Raw genomic sequence first — 12,349 nt, 5'->3', positions numbered from 1 at the left:
TTCATCAGTGTCTTCAGCCTTCATGACCTGTAAACAAATATAGTTTCATGGCTGCTGGATCTATGTCAGTGAACACTAGCTACAACTCAGCAAAACTTCTCCTGAGTTCCAGGGTCATTCTCTTTACTTTCTGTGCTGCAGGATGATGGCCTTGGAAGAAATAAGCACAGAATTTAACAAGAGGGGGACTCTTCACCCAATTTGAATGAGAACTGCTGCAGGGTATGTTGTTTTTTAAACCTGCAAAAGATTTAAGCAGCAATAAACAACTTTATGTGCAATTTATCCAAACATATTTTTCTTTGAAAAAAAAAAAAGAAAAAAAAAAGAAAAGAAAAAGAGCATAGCCCACAAAAGAAAAATGGAACCATCAAGTAGGAAAACAAGTATATAAAAATAATTTTAAAAGGATAAAAGCATGGTGATGTTTATAAAATGTTTTGAATACTGGTCATTTAAAATGAATAAATACCTCGAAATAAGGCATGCATTGGTGTGAGATGAAACACATTTTTCTTAAGAAAAGTCATATTACTTAGAATGAATAATTTGTGTCTCAGACATAGCTATTAATTATGAAGCCATATAAATTATCTATAAGAATGAAGGCCATGGCCTGGCCATTGTTGTGAATTTATTGCCACAAAGCAGCACAGTGGAATGGGGCAGGAAGATGTGCAATACTACTTAAATGTAAGGCTTAAACTGTTGGTGAACCAAGTAATGTCATCATTACATCATGGTGGTTTTAATAATCAAGATAACAGATGAACAGCAAGCAGTAAATGGTGTGAAGTCCTTTGGAAAGTTTTTCTTTCCTTATTCTACAGTATAACGATCAAAAGATAGAACAGCTGCTTTTTGCAACTGGATGGTGGCCTCATCAGACAAATAATAATGTGAGATTACTTACATTTTCTTGATTTTATACCAAAAAATTCTCTTTTAAAGGCACATTTCCTGGATTTACAGCATTAGCAGAAGTTTTCTTACTGTAACAGCTTTATGGTTTTCTTATTAAAAGATGTATGAAGGCAGCAGGCAGGTTGGTAGCAACTTCATATTTTCACTCTCCTTTGTTCTCATTTTTGCATTTTAAAATGATTGCAGGGACATCCATGTTTCCAGCAATAGGGCATATATCACCCTTCTGGGCAACTTATGCCAGTGTTTCATCACTCTCAGAGTAAAGAGGAGTCTTCTTTATACCTAGTCTCAATCTACCCACTTTTAATTTAAAACCATGACCCCTTGGATATCTCAACAAGCCCTACTAGAATGTTTCTCCCCATCTCTCTTGTAAGCCCCCTTTAAATACTGAAAGGCTGCAATAAGGCCAAGAACCTTCTCTTCTCCAGGCTGAACAATCCCATCTCTCCCAGCCTTTATTCTGAGACAGGTGCTCCAAATCTCTGATTGTTGATGTGGTCTCATCTGGATGCACTCAACAGGTCCATGTCTTTTCTGTGATGAGGATTCCGGAGCTGGTCACTGCCCTCAAGGGTAGGGTCTCTCCAGAGCAGAGCAGAGAGGAAGAGTCATGTCCCTCAACCTGCTGGCTTGTGTTTCTTTTGCAGCCCAGGATTGGGTGCTCATCGGTTTTCTGGGCTGTGAGTGATTTTTGTTGCCTCGTGTCCAGCTTTTAATTTACTAGTATTTCCAAGCCCTCCACAGGGATGTTCTCAATCACATCATCTCTGTTATGGGTTGAGTATTCACTGCTGTTATTCATACCCTGATGCCATCATGCCATCTTCAAAATTAAACTGCTGGCTGGAGCAAAGTATTATGGGGCTTGAAGTTCAGATTGCAACATGAAAGGCTTCTTGTTCCAGTTGCTGCTTTTGGGTGCTGGGTTTTGGGTGTTGGCTCTCTTCTGCTGAGATGGCAGCAGGACAGGGAGGGATGGAGGAGTAGCTCCCTGGCTGGGGAGCTTCTGCTTGCTGCTGCTTTCTGCTGTGCTTTTTCTGTGAGTAGGCTAACACAATCAAGCATTTTTATTATCATCCTCATCTGATTTGCTCAGTAAATTCTTATCTCAATTCTTTATTGCAACCTGGAGTTTTTGTGTGTGTTACTTTTCCCTCATTTCTTTATGTGTGGGGGAGCCAGGTGGCTTAACCCGTTTACTGTGCGTTAACGTGTTACAATCTCTCAGCCTGTACTGATACCAGGGGTTGCCTTAATGATGCGCTGGTCGTCGCACTTGTCCTTGTTGAACTTTGAAGGTAACAGAGGCCTACTTCTCTAGCTTGTCCTCATCCCTGTAGATGGCATCCAATCCCTCAGATATGTCAACTGCACTTAGCCTCACTTAGCCTCAAAGAAGCCTGTATATACAAAAGCAATTACGTTTATGTCCACATTCTATCTGTGGTATCTTTAAAACTCTTCTCTTAGTCAATATCAGAAAATATTTTGAAGTAATAGGAGCCAACAGCTTCTTCCTTATCTTAGCAGAACCGTGGATATAACTCTGTTCCTCTTCTGATCTCAGCTCTATTGAGTCCATATTCAGATATGCGACCAATGAATGCAATGGAAGTGGGTTGAATAATAACTCAGCAAGACACTTCCCATGAACAAACAAAGCTTTTGCTTGTCTTCAAAGAACCTTGAAGCAAGATTACACTGCATGTCATGGTGTCTGTGTTTGAATCTATATAATTATTAAAAAGATTGGTTTGGCCAGTATTTGGACAGATGGTGTTCACATACCCAATCCATGGTGTATTTGCAGGAGAGCTAAAGTTAAACTGCTTTCCTGCATTTGCAATCTCATTCTGCACTTTACTGTCAGCAGCTTTAATTGGAAAAGCTTCAGCTTTTGTCCTAGCTGATGTTACTTTCCCTGTAAGATGGATATATTTTGCAATTATTTTTTCTCTGTAGACTGTATTATAGTGTAAGCAATAATTAAACAAACCTTAACAGCTCCTGCCCAGATGCAGATTGAAATCATCAGTGGTAGACTCTAAAGTGAGCAGTTTCATTTGCACAGTTCTGTACAGGACATGTTCAGTTTTGCTTTGAATATTTTAGTGGGGAAAATATTTGTTATTTATTTTGGCACCATAAATGGAATAGCTATGAATGTGATTTTTTGCAGTAATTATGCATAAGAAGAATTTTTCTGCACAAGTTCTAGGAAACAAGAATCAAGAATGTGGCATATAAGGAAAAAATAGATATAAGTTTCTCTGTTTTAAATTAATCCTAAAATTAATTCTGTTGAAGATATTGGATGAGTATCATTCCTTCATTTTTATGCACCGGAGAGGAAAGATGATTTCTCAGCTTACACGATGTTTGAATTCTAAACTCACATGCAAAAAGACCTTTAATTTATCTAAGGGCAGTCATGAGATGTAGGAAATTGAATGAAACAATTGCCTATGGAAGTTTCATTATAACCATCCCACATTAAGAAATGAGCCCTCACACACTGAGGATCTTTAGCTCCTATTATTCCAAATTTAACCCATTGAAGTCATGTTATTACAAGACCTTGCTAAGGGATAGAGATTTGTTTGAGTGCATGAATATGCCCTGGTAAAATGAAAGTTAGTTTGGACAATTGCATATCTTATTCTGTCCTTTGAATGTGCATTAGATCCTGGTGGAGAACTGGAAAATACGGCACATAATCAGCAAAATATTTTCTGTGTATATCCAATGGTGAGGCAGCAAATATTGGCATTGCTCTTGCATTTGAATTTGTTCTAAAAAGTCTTGCTGGTAGGGGTCCTAACCAGCAGCATTTTCACAAGAAGTCATTACACTTGAAGAGCTGTGTTTTGGCCATCTGAAACTTAGTATGTTAGAATGCAAGAGAGAGGATTTTTCTTTCAAAAAATATTATGTATATATATGAATATATATAAACTGTGCAGTATTTACATACATAAGATATTAGAAAAACATTACATACACTACTATGCACCTGTGGGAGCTTTTTAACAGTTGCTTTTCAGTTGCAGAGATCTAGACTCCAAATTTTGCAAATTTAGATTTATGGGATTCTGAATCACTTTTCTTAAAGACCCTCGTTGTCCAGTTAATGATTAATATCTCCTCTGTGCTGAGCACTCTTAATGTCCTTGTCATGACAACGGAACTACAGTGCTACAGACACAACCAGGGTGCAATTAGGGAGGAAGCAAAGACTTGTTTTGGCTCCACTGTTTCTGTAGACTGGTAAATGCATCTTTAGATGTATTTGAATTTTAAGACTTACTTAAGAGAGATGTTGCTGCAGGCTGACTAACAATTTGTTTTACTTTTTAATTGTGTAGGCCAAAGGAATGCAACTCATTGTCTTCCAAAAGCATTTTTGTTAGAGGCAGCTCTCCAATACCAAAGCACATCACTTGGATGCTCATGATAGACCCTAAAATATCATCTTCTGTTCTCTGGATTATTTTCATTTTTGGCAACTATTATGAACTCCCTGCTTTTATGAAGCATTCAGTCAGCTCTGTGTATTTATTGATTTTGATCACACTTAACTATACTACAATCCCCATCTTACTATTATTGTGTTGACACTTACAATTTCACACTCCATAAAACCTTTGGCAGTGTAGCACTTTTACACACTCTTATGATAAATCCTTTCTGTTATGCTTGTTAATATACACAGAAAGAGCAATACACAAGAATCGTCGGGGTGGAACCATCCTTGTCATGGCTCCTCATTCTCAGATACTGAGTTTGGAAAATTATTTTTAAAGATTATCTTAAGCAAACTAGGACTACCAATTACATATGAAAAGATACATCTGCTTTTCCAGTTTGTGGTGGCTTTATATACTTTTTTAAATACATCTGACTGAAAATTCAGGTTGGTAATGTGGTACAAATAGAGTGAGGGATTAAAGAATAACCCAAGATCATAAAACAGCTTCCTGATGGCTAGGAGAAAAAAAACATGGGCAATATCCTTAGATCCAAGTATCACTGCATTTCTCAGATCTAAGCACCACAAGCCTTGCTGACATTGCTCTGGTCAGTTGATGAGAAACAGAGACCAAACACCTTATCAGTAGCCTTACTGTCCTCAATCTTTCTTTAATCCCACACTTAAATTTTCATAAACCAGTTTGAAAAGGCACTAACTGGCTATCACAACTATGAAACCAACATCACAGAGAGCTATAAAGGACATACTATCTAGGCAGACAACCATCTAAGGTCATTAAACTTCATTGCTTGATGGGGATCTGGTTTTTTTCCCCATAATTCTGGACCCAAACCTTTTCAATTCTCTACTTCAAAATTACCTTTTCCAATAAAGCAGCCCTGCAAATTTTGAGCAAACCAAATAATACTGTTTAATTCAATACTTCCAAAGACAACAGATTTTTATTTTTCAGTAGAACATTGAAAATAATTTTCTGTTTTACTATCTGTGAGCCTCAACAGCCCACAGATTCATTCATACTAACACCCCATTACATTCAATTGTAAATTTATACATATATATAATTTTGGTTTTTAGAAATTATGTGCTCTGATTACTAAGTAAATTCAAATAACTAAAATAGAAATAAATATAATTATAGATGAGGATTTGCATTAGTCAACAAATTGTACAACTTATTCCCATTCCTTTCCAACTTGTCTTGCTTTCTCCCTTGATTAAGATGGAGAAAACCCAATTCCATTTTCAAAATCTCTATTGGAATAGCAAGGTAGAAAGGGTTGCCAGAGTCAGCACAACATGTAGGTAGCCTTGCACTTCATATGTAGGCTGAGGATGTTGATGTCAACTCTAAAGTGGGCTGTAAGGTGCAGCAGAGAATTTAAATTTTGACACGCGGGTTCTGGTTCATCCTGCGACCGCAAAGAAAGCTGAACTTCAGGAAAACCTTTCTGGTCATCAGGAAGTGTGTTTGCCTGAAGTGAATTTCTCAAGTGCACCCTGACATGCACAACTGAACAAAAATATAAGCTATGTAAAGTCAACGACTGACTATTGTTTGTGACCTTTTTGATGAACTGTAGGCTTACATTTTCAGAAGCAGATTTTTTTTTTTTTTTAATATTCATAGCATTTCCAATACCCACTAAACATTTTTATTCTTGCTTGTATGTTTTCAGGCAAGATGCAAAGTGATTAGACAAAAATAAAGTCTCATTTACTAAGGTTTTTTTCTCAGGGCACAATTGATTTCTGGCCAAAGAATGTTCAGATAGAACAAAATTCTGTTAGTTTATACCAGCCATTATTCAAAAGTACAGATTACAAAATCCAGTACAGCAATAGGAGCTTTGTGAATCTCACTCAGAAGGACACTTCTTCTCCATGCAAAGAAGACTGTACAGAGAGCAGACACCTGGAAGTCTCCCAAAGAGGTCAGGTCCTCTCCTGAATTTCCATTTTTTTTGGAGTATCTAATATTCCTTTTCTATAGAGCACCTTGTAATTCTTTAGCAATTTTTTTAATAAACTATTTTTCTTTCAACTCAAAGATACTGTGTGGGGCAGGGGACGGGAGCAAGCGTTTGGTGTTTGGAAAGCCACTATAGCATGAGGCACTCTTTTCACAGTGGGTGGTTGGTATAGCACCTTTGAGAAGTATGTAGTCACTGCAGCAAGGAGCATAAATAGGTTGCTAAAAGTTTATCTTAAATGTTTATCTTCTAAACAGGTTTTTAATTTTGATGTGAACATGGTGGTTGAAATATCCTGAAATTCATTTTGCCGGGGTGTTATTTGTTAATTTGAGGGCAGGTGTATCTAGGTCCAACCTGGATGGTGAATGAGTTTTGCTTGCTTAGGACAGGTTTACTTATCCACCAAAGATTTTACTTATACACCAAAGACTTTATTCCAAAGCTGTTTTCTTTACTCTTAACTTAGTAATATATGAGGAAGAGCATGACTATGCACATTTTATGAAATGATGAAACTTTTCTTTACCAATAACCCCATAAACTTTACATGAAATATAAGGACTTTATCTAAAGAAAGGATGTTTTTATGTAATATTACCATCTCCAGATATTTCACCTATTATTCCAAAGCTTCGTAACACACTTAATATACCAAATAACTCTACTGGTACACTCTCAGTGTACACTTAAGAATAATACAAAATACAGACTTGAGTGCATCCATTGGTTTTTTTATGTATTATTTTTATATGGATTACCAGCATAGAAAATTCAAGCCCAAAGCACGTTTCTATTGTTTGTTGAAAGAATATTCTGTAAGTAGGAAAAAAAATATTCAAAATAAAATATTGTAGCTTTCTCATTACCGACAACCAAGACTTCCTTGGGTCAAAGAAAATCTTGGATGTGTTTTCACTACTAACAATTGCTCTTTAGCACTGGAAGCAGTTGAATATATTGAATTTGTAGCGCGACATTCACACTGTCTGTCTTCTCAACCCAGGCTCTTGTAATTTAAAGGAAAGTCATTTATTCTCCAGTGAGTCTTCTGTCAGAGTATTGTGAAAGCTTTCAAAGGCATCATTTAAACAGGGCATCCATCACAGACTGTCAGGATTCTTAGCCTGGTGAGGATTTTCACACTGTTGTGCCTAGGATGTAAACAAAGATAATGCATTTGATTTTTTCTATTGATCCTCTTTGCTGTGAGAGCATGGCTAGACAAAGAGGACTTTTCAAACCTAAACAGCCTGCCAGAGCACTTACTTTTGCTTCTCTTAGGCAATGGAGCTTCTTTCCTTCCAGACTTTTCTATCATATTGCTAATATTTTTTTTTTTCTGTAGCTGGCTCTGCAGTGATTAATGATAGGTCAGGATTAGGCAGTAACCTGATATTGCTCAACTCAAATACAGGGGAAATGTTCGCTGGCTGATGTGACTGTCACGGAGTCACACGAGTCTCCCTCAAAGGTCATTTATAACATTCATCCAAGAGCAGATGGAGAGATTGGAAAATTGTTAGTTTCATGAATCCGATTCTTTGACTTTGATACGAGATTCTAGCAACAAAGATTACTTATTATGATCTGTTATAACCTTCACAGCCACATCAGACAGTTTATATAAGCACACTTTAGTGAGCAGTAAAGATATTTCTGTCCTTCTGAAATAAGCTCTGTTGAATTTTCTCTCATTCCTCTTACAACAACAACAGAAGCAGAAAATCTGAGCAGAATTATCAGCAACTTGTAATTTGAACGTATTGCAGAAATTTTCAAATTCATGCTAGGCATCAAATAGTAAAATCTGCTGAAATACTGTGAGCTGGCGTGACTTGTGCAATCAAATAAGAACTACATATATGCTGGAGTACAAGCACTGTGGTAGTACAGGGTAATGTTTTGACCCTTTTACATATTAAATTTGTGTCATCTTGGGACTTTATCCTCCAGTCCTTTAGCTGATATAAATCAGTACAGTTGCACCAATGTTAGTGAAGCTAGACTGCCTTGCCTTCCTTGAAAATCTTTTTTATTACCACATTTTCACTAGGCTTTCCTAAATCTGTGATTTCTAATGTGTTTTCATATATCTGATGTATTTTAATATATATTATTAGCAACATTCTGAGGAGATGCTGATACTCACTATGAAAGAAAACTTTGAAACCTTTGAGGAATAATAGAGAAGATATCTTAAGCTAACATTTTGAGGGATTGTTTTTTCCTTCCACTTCAAATAATCTTGTAACACTAATTAGGGAGGGTGGGGGGTGGGTTTGAAACAGGGAAACTCTAGGCAAATGGAAATATTCAGTAAGGAAAATGAAAAGCTCCTTAGATGTTACCCAGGACAGATTTACCAGCCACATGGAGAAGTTTTATTTTCCAGCAGATTAGCCTATTGAACAGAGGAGATTACTAGGAAAACCAGTCTGGTGTTTCCTCATTTGAAGTTCTTATGATTTGTTATCTAATGAGAGAAAAGAAAAAAAAAAAACAGGAAAAGGGGTGCACATCTTGCCATCTTTACATTCATGAAGACTTTCTGGACTTTCTGATATAAATTCTTATAGATATTCTTGAATGTTTTACCTGTTCCAAATTGCAGAGCTGAAGCTTAAATATACATCAGATTTACATCTTCTTACCCTGATAACTTTTTTTTTTAAAATTTCCTACAATTAATTTATGTGAACAAAATCCATCACAAATACCAAAATTCTAGGTATGGTTAAGGAAAAGTGTTAGGACTGAAGTTCAGGAAACATTCAGGTTACCTTTCTCTGCCTTTCTAGCCCTTGAATTTTCGGTCTTTCAATATGTGATTACTCATAATTTTCTTAGATTTTTGGCAGAATTGCAACAGGAATTTAATGTAAAAATGGACCTAGCAGAGGACTTCTATCTTCTTTGCACATCACATTACACTGATTTGAGTGGAAATTAACATATAACAACATCAACATAGGACACGGCTTGTTGAGAATTGATGAAAAATACTGAGGACATATTACGATATCAATATAAAACCAGTTTGCAGCTGTTAGCAAGCTAGAAGCAGTGTTCTGTATATTCATTTTTATAGGAAGAATGGCATTGCACATACATAAGAATCCATTACTCTGCTCTTGTTAATGCTCTGAGTGGGAGTAAGGAACAACAGAATTTTTCTTTCACTGCAGAAATCCTTTTGATGAAATTGACAGCAAAGACTGTCTCAGCATAGGCATACAGCTTATGGCAGGAATGAAAATAAAACAAAGAAGTGGCAAAATATTTCACAGAAGATATACAAATTGAAAAAAAACCAACACCTATGTTAAATTTTCCTACTGAGTTTTCTAAGAATTGTAGCCAGAGGGTCTTGCCCTATTCTTCTCTGCAGGCCTTATTCTCAGATGATATGTATGCTATGATCCTCTAACTTCTTGTCTTCTTTTGACAGTTCAGGATTCTATGTAGGACTATCTGGTTGTGGAGCTCTCTGGGAGGTAGTTTTAGAATAGAAGATACATAGCCAGAGACTATTTTCTAATGTTCTAAATGAATGCTTCAAAAGTTACTTGATTTTGTTGTTCAATTTAGTTTTTGTTTCTGGTTTTGGCTGTTGTTTGATTTTTTGTCTGTGTGTGTGTGGTTTGTTTGCTTTGGGTTTGTGTTTTGTTTTGTTTTGTGTTTTGTTTTGTTTTGTTTTGTTTTGTTTTGTTTTGTTGGGGAAGGTTATTTGTTTGTTCTTTCAAACTAACCTCTTCTTTCTGCTCCTTCCAAACAGAAGCAGATCGAATTATGGCTAATATCTGCTGATGACACACCTAAGATTAAAACCAGGATTGTCCTACAAAAATTTAGACATCAGCTCAAAGTGCTTACATTAAGTCTCATCACTCTACTAACTTGATACAGTTAACGTAGCCAGGAACGTTCAGTAGGCAATTAGCATCTTAACAGGCCTTCATTGCCCTCTAGAGAGACTTACATTTATCAATTGTTTATGTGTGGAACATATAGCAATTAGGTTTCCTAGACACACGCCTAAAGTTAAATAGGCTGAATTTGAGCCAGCAAAAACCTTAAAGTACTTTGGACAAAAGAAATTAAGACATATCTGGTCCCTTGAACTTGGGGCCAATGTGGCAGCCCTCTGAGTCAGCTCTTACTTTTACTGTTGAAAGACATCTATTAAAATAATTTTAGACTTGTTTCTAAATAGGAACCACACAAACTTTGACTGATGGAGATGAATCATGCTTTTGTCTACATGGGCATTTTCACAGGGTTAATTCATGATCCATTACATTGTAAATGAAAGTAGTGAAACAGAGCTTTGATTAAGACGCCATCAAAGCCAAGGGAGGTTGAATTTGGACTCCAAAGAGCTTTGGATGAGGAACTTTTAGCTACACTAGCATAATGAAATTGATCTGAGATGGAATTTGTTTTGTTCTACTCACCTTCCAGGCAGTCCAGAAAAGGATTCTGAATGCAGATTGCTGCTCAGGCAGCTGCAAACAGGTAAGAGTTCCTTTGGCCGAGCTATAAGCAATTTACACTGCAAAAAGCTGTATGTCCGTATATTTCTGTGCCTGAATTAATAAGCCCTGGTTCCCCAGACATCTTTCAGTGTCCTTAAGGATGCACATTTTTTGCAATATAAGGGCTAACACTGGATGTGAAGTCTATGAAAGTGGCAGTTGATCTGAGATATTCATACTGGAGCACTGAAACCAATCTGTGATGTGGGAATGTTATAACAAGGTAAGAAAGGAACTTGATTTATATTAAATTTTATAGCCAGTACTCATATAAAATATTTTGTTTACAGTTCCACCCTGTGAGGAGCAGGGTGATGAGGCATATGCTATCTCCAAATATTCATAAAAAAGTTATTATTATCCAGCAATAAAAAGCTCAAACATGACTAGCATCGAAATCCAGCTATTTAATAGCCATATATTGTTCTTGTTGCCTTTCTTCTCCTTTGCTATAGGCATCAGCAAATAAATCTCAGAAATTAGAGGTGAGAAAGATCTGTCATGTAGTCGGGGAAGGCTTAAGTTGATGTGGTGTGAAAAAGGCTGAGGAAATATATCCTCTTTTGATTAAATAGTTTGATAGGGAAGAAGATATAAGAATAACACCTTCCTCATCATAACAGTTAATCATGTAAATAACACAAGCAGGCACTTGCAGAATCTGTGTCACTGCCATCTCTAACTTGTAGGCAACATTTTTTCAGCCATTAGAAGAAGACATTTGGTGTAAAACGTAACGTGAAGATGAGTATGGGCAAAAAGAGACAGGGATTTAGCTACTTCTCCTGGAAAGAAACAATCAAACCTTGATGGTGAAAGGGTGATCATTGCCTTTTTTTATGATTGTATAGGGTCTTTAGAATGCTGCAACCATCCAAAGCTAAGAAACAGGAATGCTTCAAGAGGTACATATTTCCATACGTGGCTTTGGACTGTACACAACCTAAAGCATTCATTCCTCATATAAATTAACACTCTTCTGCTCTGGGGAAATGCTGGAGCTGCTTTGATAAAGGCTTGGGAAAACAAAAGCAAGGCAAAACGGGCAAATGGTGGCAAAGGCAGCTGAGAGGTTCAATGGCACAATACCTTTCTTCTGGTAGAAGAGCTCAGCTTGTGTGAGCACCGTGTAAAGGGGAACAATACAAATACACTGTCCAGGAGATATTATGTGCTTCTCAATACCTTGCAGATAATTTAGCAGCAGAGTGAAGCTGTACACTTCGAGAACAAAGTTGGACAGCCCCAGTGTGACTGAATCCTGAGGAAACATAATATGTTTCTCTGAGAGAATTACACAAATTACATAAAATCTAGCAATAGTTATATCCAGGAGGCACACTGGATAAAACTAGAATGTGCCTTGAAGAAGGAAATTGCACTTCCACCAAATCTCTCTGACTTCATTTCAAAGC

Source organism: Indicator indicator, chromosome 1 (assembly GCF_027791375.1).
Source record: "Indicator indicator isolate 239-I01 chromosome 1, UM_Iind_1.1, whole genome shotgun sequence".
In the NCBI taxonomy this organism is placed as follows: domain Eukaryota; kingdom Metazoa; phylum Chordata; class Aves; order Piciformes; family Indicatoridae; genus Indicator; species Indicator indicator.
Note: the sequence above shows the minus strand (reverse complement) of the source record.